The 7,915-nt window shown below is 34.6% G+C and overlaps 2 pseudogenes; one reads left to right on the top strand and one right to left on the bottom strand.

Annotated features, from left to right (window-relative positions):
* Window positions 1-2,438: 2,438 nt before the first annotated feature.
* Window positions 2,439-3,829, bottom strand: LOC120177723 (annotated as a pseudogene).
* Window positions 3,830-5,662: 1,833 nt separating this feature from the next.
* On the top strand, window positions 5,663-7,231 carry LOC120177721 (annotated as a pseudogene).
* Window positions 7,232-7,915: the final 684 nt, after the last annotated feature.

Here is a 7,915-nt window from a genome sequence, read left to right as displayed (position 1 = left end):
CAGGGATTTATTTGCAGGGATTACTTCCCATTTCAGACGCACATATGAAGACTGCATATGAAGAATTTCAACTATGTATTTATTTATACATGCATTGCATTTTATATTTATTTTTAATTTTTCTGACTGCCGGAGGTCTTACACGGAAGCTGCTCTCAACCTTGCGTTAGGGTCAGCCTACTACCCTACCTCCCCCTTACCCTCATTGCATATGGGAATAGGGTTTTGTTGTTGTTGTAATTTTAGCCATTAAACTTTTTCTTACTTTCAATTTAACACTTAAATTCCACTATTTTAGTAAACTTTCCAATTTCTTCATTTATTCTATTTTATCACTAAACATTTATCCAACATCGGTTATTCTTTAATATGTAATATAAAATAAAAATATTCAAATTCTTGTGATAAGAAGTATCAAATTAATATGTCAGAAAAAAAATTGATCATCAGATATCGGAAAAATTTTCGATTGTTTTTGAGTATTACATATTCAATAAAAGAAATATCTAATTGAAAAAATATGCATAGAGAAGTGTATTGTTACAATTATCCTCTACATATATCAGCAAAAAATATAATATTATCTTAAATAAGGTAAAAAATTATCCTAAACTTAAAATACCGAACTCATAAAATGTAATCAAATTAAAATATATTGGGTTCTAATCGTATGCTCACTACAACATAACTGGTCTATAGCGCAGCTAAAAATACTACCGGCGTAAAAAACGCCACAAAAAATGATGCTAATACAAACATCGCTACTGTTAGTGGCGTTTTTATTAATAAACGTCGCTAAAAGTCAGGTTATGTAGCGGCTTTTTAGTATACAAATGCCGCAACAGGTTTGCCATATAGCAACCTTTTTTTTGCACAAACACCGTAATATGTTTGATATTTATAGGCATTTTCCCGCAACAGGTTCGCTATTTAGCGACGTTTTTAGTCACAAACGCCACAACACGTTTGATATTTAACGGCGTTTTGGGCACAAACGGTGCAATAGGTTGGTCATTTAGCGGCATTTTTTTCGTAAAACACTGCCAAATATGCACTCCATTAGTGGCGTTTTGCCCCTAAAATGCCCCTAATCAAAACTGATTTTTAACATATCGTCTTCCAATTTTGTATTATCGGTTTGCATCTCCGTACTCAGTGAAAAATTCTTTCTCAAGTGCACCCTGTATAGCACCATTATTTAGAAACATCAAAACTTATAACTGGAGAGAAGGAAAAAAAGCTAGAAGGTGTACAGGAGATGCATGTATTGAAAACGAACACTTTATACTTGTATTATACTATTATTAGCAGACACTATTCACTACTATAAAACCAAAAAGAAACATGGCTTAACAGTGCATGCTAGCTAAGGTGAAAAAAATATACCTAAACAAATTCAATAGAAACTCCAAGTTCGCAAATGCAGCTTCTCAATAACAATTTCTATTATTCTTTCAAAATAAAAAGAAATGTGTTCTCTTCATGCCTCTCAGCAGCTACTATAAATAAAATATAAGCGTACATACAATATTAAAAGGTTTATTACCCCTTCTTCATCTGAAACAAAATTCAGCTTTGACTAGAAGATTGACAACCTACAACAATGGACTTGGTTCCCAAATTTTAAAATAATAGAACAATGCTTGCCTGCTAAAAGTATAAAGGCAATCATAGCATCTTTGAAATGGTGTTTTGGGATTACCTTGGTAGTAAAATATGGAACATATCAGAATTTTATTATCAATTATTCCACCTCCACCTTCTTGGTTTTTCTTTTGAATTTATGTTTTATTTTCCATTATCAAGAAATTTATTAGGGAAAAATAGCCATTCTTCAAGAAAAGAAAAATCCACGAAACCTAAATGTTAGCCTAATCTTTTATTTGAATAGAAAATTTTAACTATCACGCATAAAGATAAAAAGGCAACCAAACTAACTTTAAAGCAGGATGAAAAATAGAAGCAGCAAACCACGCTTGTGTACAACCAAGCTTTGCATAATTGCTCTGTTGGAAATAAGGTAGGGGAACATGAAAAATTCAGTAACTGGAACATTTTTCAAGGAAAACCAGTATCAAAGACATGCAAGATCCTGGTAAGATATACATATAAACAAAGGAACACAAAAATACAAACATTTATAAATTTCATAAAAAAGTTCATGTCATTAGAGAAGATAAATCTGTATTAAATCACCAACAAAGACAGATGAAAAACATTGTGAAAGAGAATAAGTCTATCATGATAACATCAGCTAGCAGTAAATCATGTAACATGTTTAAGGAAAACCCCAATGATTTGCTGCAAGTGCCCTTGCATCAATCAAGCAAAGCAGATGACATTATGAGAGAACTATACATGATTAACCAACTGGTTTTTAAATTCATTTGTAGATTATCCTAATTCAAATCCTCATCATTCAAATAAACTAACCTTTTCTAAATTTCTGGATTATCCTCATCCCAATCCTCCACATTCATTTCATCATTTCCATCACCTGCCTCGATAAAGTATTTTTAAAAAAGATGGTTAAGTCAATGACAGTAGAAATGAGTTTTAAACAATGGTAAAAACGGATTCCATGAAAATAATTTATTAGTGTCTAGAAATGCATTGCAAGTATAAAGAATAATTAATATATGAATAGAACAATAGACACATCATCTTCATCAACCACTTCTCCCATAACAGTTAATGGAACTGGCTGGGGTCCCAACTCAATCTTGTAGGCCTTTTGCATTTCTTCGGCAACAGTTTGAGCAAACGAATCTTGGATTGACATGAGAGAAATATACAATATCTCAACCTATAAAGAGTAGGGCAAAGAGTAAAGTAGACAATATACACAATAAAGGGGTTCAAATTCACCCGATGACTTTCAAATTAGGGATTGTATGAATAGCCAGAAGTAGGCTCATCCACTGTAGGAATAATAGAGTGTTGAGACAGCCATCTAGATTTACCCCCTGTTGACTAGAAACAACATGAAGAGAATCAAATTTACATGTAATCCCAAAAGAAAAACGCCATGAGAAAGGAAAAAACATAACTTTAAACTTCTAAAGGATAAATAGGATAATACCTCCATCTCTCTATATGGGAACCATGCTAGAGTCAGGGACAAATCCATCCTAAAAGTAAAACAAATCAAAATCAATATTTATCTAAATAATGAACAAAGTTTAGCTTTACTTCAACAAGTGCTCACCTTGGGAACATCTCTAACTACAACATCTTTAGCTTTCGAAGCCTCATGCTTTTTCTTCTTAGAACACTTATGCTTCGAAGACGGTACTTCTTCAACAAAAGGGTTCTTTTTCAACATACTATCCACTCGCAATATCTTCTCTTTTCTTCTTAATCTTCTTCTTCACATAATGATATGCTGAAACACAAAAACCCATTTAAGGGAATTGAATTTCAATGAGAAAAAGATGGACATAAAGAGTAAAAACAAAACCTTTAGACTTGTCGACGAAGAAAAGGGATTCAGTGGGAGAAGAGGTAAGAGAACCACCAGAAAGAGCATATTTTGTATATTTCTTGAAGAACTCATCGATGTCTTCGGTGCTTAGTTAGCTCTACATCAAAAAGAGTAGGGAAAAGGGAGTGAAAGCGGCGAAAAGAAACATGTAAAAGAAGAAACGATGGAAAAGGGATAAAGGGTCTAGGTTTGATATAAATTCATCTTTTTGCGGCATTTGTTTTTAAAAAAGCCACCAAAAGTTCAAGTATGTATTGGCGTTTGTATAAAAACACCGCTAAATTATTATGTTCTCGTTGTGTTTTTTTGGAAAAATGCCACTATGAACAAACCCTATTACGGCATTTTTATACAAACGCCGCTAAATTACTACTTTATTATAGCGTTTGTTGGAAAAATGACACTATTAACGAATCCTATTACAGCGTTTGTATATAAACGCTGCTAAAGTACTACTTTGTCGTAATGTTTGTTGGAAAAACGCCACTATAAATGAACCCTATTATGGCATTTGTATAAAAATGCCGCTAAAGTACTCTTTATTACGACATTTATTGGAAAAACGGCACTATAAACGAACCTTATTACAACATTTGTATAAAAACGTTGCTAAAGTACTACTCTATCGTGGAGTTTATTTAAGAAACGTCGCTAAAGTATCATTTTGTGGCATTTGGATTGTAAACGCCACTATATGTTTAGAGTTAGTGGCATTTACTCTCCAATAGCCGCTAAAAATACTTTTACAGACCAGTTTTGCTGTGGTGGCTCATCCTTAATCTATATTAGTATAAAAAGGTTTAAGACTCTAGAGTCGGTGAATCTTAGTAGTAATCTGAAAAAATGTAAAAATTTATTATAACACTTATAGAATAAGGATAGACGTGACATTTAATAAAAATATATATATTTTCTATAATACTGAATAACTTATAGAAATTTATTATAACACTTATAGAATAGGGTAAAGTGCATAAATGATCCCTCAACTATAGGATATTATTTTATTGAGTCCTTTGATTATTAAAAGTTATAAAATAGTCCCTTGACTATAGCGAATTGCTTTGTTGAGTCCCTCGACTATTAAAAGTCACAAAATTATCACCTGACTATTCATTATGTTCCAAACTCGACCTTTTTCGCTAAAAAATTAACGGTCGTATAAGTTGAATGTTAACATGTATATCGAGATATGATAGTCGCTTGAGATTATGAGATCAGATTTTATCATATCTTAATTAATATGTTAACTTCCAACTCAAATTGTCGTCAATTTTTTAATATGAAAATGGACAAGTTTAAAACATAATGAATAGTTGGGGGATAACTTATAGTAGTCGATGGACTCAATAAAATAACTCCCTATAGTCGAGGGACCGTTAACTTTTAATAGTCAAATAACTTAATAAAGAAATTTCTTATAATTGGGGACCATTTGTATACTTTACCCTATAGAATAACACTTGTTAAAAAAGGATATATATGTCATGTAATATATTGGGTTCTAAGAGTATGCTCATTTTCTTTCTCTATCTTCTAGGTTGTTGGTTTTATATTCATTAAAAGTATAATTCTCATCTTCTACCCTCGATAAAAATTGTTAAAAAAAATACAATAACTTAAAAAGTATCCGTTGTAATTTTGTTTTCAAAGTAGAATTAATTTTACTAAATTAAGATAATCATAAATACAACTTAAAAAAATATAACATACATTTAACTTTATACCTGTTTCATCATTGCCAAAATCACATAAATCCAAAAACTTGCAAGAGATAAAATCTATATAACCACCTGTGCTTATCCACCATTAAATTTTCTACCAAAAACTTCTTATTGATGGATATGAAAATCCAAAATTTATGGTAATTAATTTCTTAATAATAAGCTGTAATGCTGTCACTTGCCATATTATCTCGAAGGGTAAGTTCCACAACGTACATTCGCCAGTTCCTCATATATATATATATCCGAATTTTATGAAGCCTAGCCTCCTGCAGTCAAATCCCGGTTCTCAATGGAAAATACAACTTCAAAGAGCAGTGTTTCGATTTCTTCTCTTTCATGGGGTTTGCATGAATTTGCTAGCTCCAGACTTGTTTCTGTTTAATCAACACTTCTGGTTCTGTGTCTCTTTATTTCACTTTTTATCGTCAAAGCAAAGGGAAGAAGTAGGGGGATGAAGAAACAGAAACCTGCTCTCTCTCCAGGGCCAACTCCTTGGCCGGTTATCGGGAACATTCCCGAGATTTTTAGTCGGAAAAATAAGCCAACTTTCCGGTGGATTCATGGACTTATGAAGGAACTCAACACTGATATTGCATGCATCGCAAACACTCATGTCATTTCCGTCACTTCACCTGAGATCGGTCGAGAGTTCTTGAGAAAATACGATTCCGTTTTCCCGTGGAGGCCGATTACGATGGGGACCGAGTACAGTAGCCATGGGTTCTGACCATAGCCGTGGTTCCATTCGGAGATCAATGGAAGAAAATGAGGAGAGTGGTGGCTTCTGAGATTGTTACCCTGGCAGGACTTCGTTGGTTACTAGCGAAACGCAGCGAAGAAGCCGATAATCTCGTTAGGTTCATAAATGCAAGAGCAATGACGGCTCATCTGCAGTCATAGATATGAGGCTTGCAATTAGGCAATACAGTGGGAATGTTATCAGGAAGACGATGTTCAACCGACGAAACTTCGGGGAAGGTCGGACAGATGGACCTGGACGTGAAGAAGTGGAACATGTTGAATCCTTATTTACAGTGCTGAATCATCTCTACTCCGCCTTGTCAGATTACATTCCCTGGTTGAGACCATTGGATCTTGAGGGTCATGAGAAGATTGTAAGTGAAGCAATGAGAATCATCAGCGGCTACCATGATCCTATTGTTGATGAAAGAGTGAAAGAGTGGAAAGATGGGAAGAGGAAGGAGCCTGAAGACCTTCTCGCTGCCCTCATTTTAGCGAAGAATGTACAAGGAAAACCAGTTCTTTCAATCGAAGAAATCAAAGCTCAATGCACTGTCAGGCCTTTGTACCATGTGTTCTTGTTAATCTATTGTTTAATCTTTTTTAACACATTGTACCTTTATGGTTTGTTTATGCAGGAAATATTGTTTGCAACAGTGGACAATCCGGTAAATGCGGCTGAATGGGCAATGGCGGAGATGCTGAACCGACCGGGAATCCTCCGTAAAGCAACGGACTAAATAGAAAGAGTCGTCGGAAACCAGAGGTGGGTTCAAGAATCCGATATTCCAAGACTCAACTACGTGAAGGCGTGTGCAAGGGAAGCATTTCGGCTTCACCCCGTTCCACCTTTCAACTTACCACATGTCTCGAATGCCGATTCAGTCGTGGCTGGCTACTTCATCCCCAAAGGTAGCCATGTTTTGCTCAGTTGAATTGGCCTAGGTTGGAACCCCAAGGTTTGGGACGAGCCTTTGGTGTTCCAACCCGAACGACACTTTAAACACGACGGCTCCTATGAAGAAATCGATCTGACAGAGTCGGAATTGAAGTTCATATCGTTCAGTACGTGGAGACGTGCGTGCATGGGAGTGGCTCTTGGTAGCGCCATGACGGTGATGCTGTTGGCGAGGCTGATTCAAGGGTTTTCATGGAGGCTGCCACCGAATGTGGCTGAAATCGATCTGTCCGAATCCAAAAATGATCTTTTCTTGCCAAACCTTTGCATGCAATGCCTACACCTCGCTTGCCTGCAGATGAACTGTATTCGTCCTATTAACTATCATTATCATTGATGAAAAAGCTTCCATATGTAGCAAATGAAAATATATACCATATGCATGCATGTCATATAATATATTTGGTTCTTAATAAAATGTTTTTTTAATATAAACAATTATTCTTGTGAAAATATTCAAATTACAATAAGAGTTTACAACTATTAAACTAAACTAAATACATAATTTGAATATTTTCCTATAAAATTGATAATAGTCACTTTAGATCATATAATAACCATACATTGAAAAGGTTAAAAACCCAACCAAAAGACTCAAAAAAAATAGATATGAACAAATCTAACTGCTTCGGCAAACGAATCACAAAATATAATTAATCTATTGAAAGACCATCGAGAATCACAAATCAGAGCCGAGTGTCCTAAGAAACTATTCACGAACGCAAAATCACGTATCCAAATTTAATCCGAGAGTTCATAGGAGGGAAGATCAACATGATTACAAAATGTGTCATCTTGATTAGTCGTGAAGTCTTCAAATCTAACCCTTAGAAAACATAAAACAAAAAGAAAAGCTAAATGAACGAGAAAAAAGACGAAAATGTGCCATAAAGACAGAAAACGCATCACAAGGGAAAATTATTCTTATTAAAAAAACTAAAAAAGAAACAAAGAGAGAAGAGAACTATGGATGAGCAGGGTACCGGAATCCGACGGATCGGATCG

Source organism: Hibiscus syriacus, unplaced genomic scaffold (genome assembly GCF_006381635.1).
Source record: "Hibiscus syriacus cultivar Baekdansim isolate YM2019G1 unplaced genomic scaffold, ASM638163v2 tig00112305_pilon, whole genome shotgun sequence".
Classification (NCBI taxonomy): Eukaryota; Viridiplantae; Streptophyta; class Magnoliopsida; order Malvales; family Malvaceae; genus Hibiscus; species Hibiscus syriacus.
The sequence above is the reverse complement of the archived record's forward strand: the minus strand, read 5'-3'. Positions and strand labels throughout refer to the sequence as shown.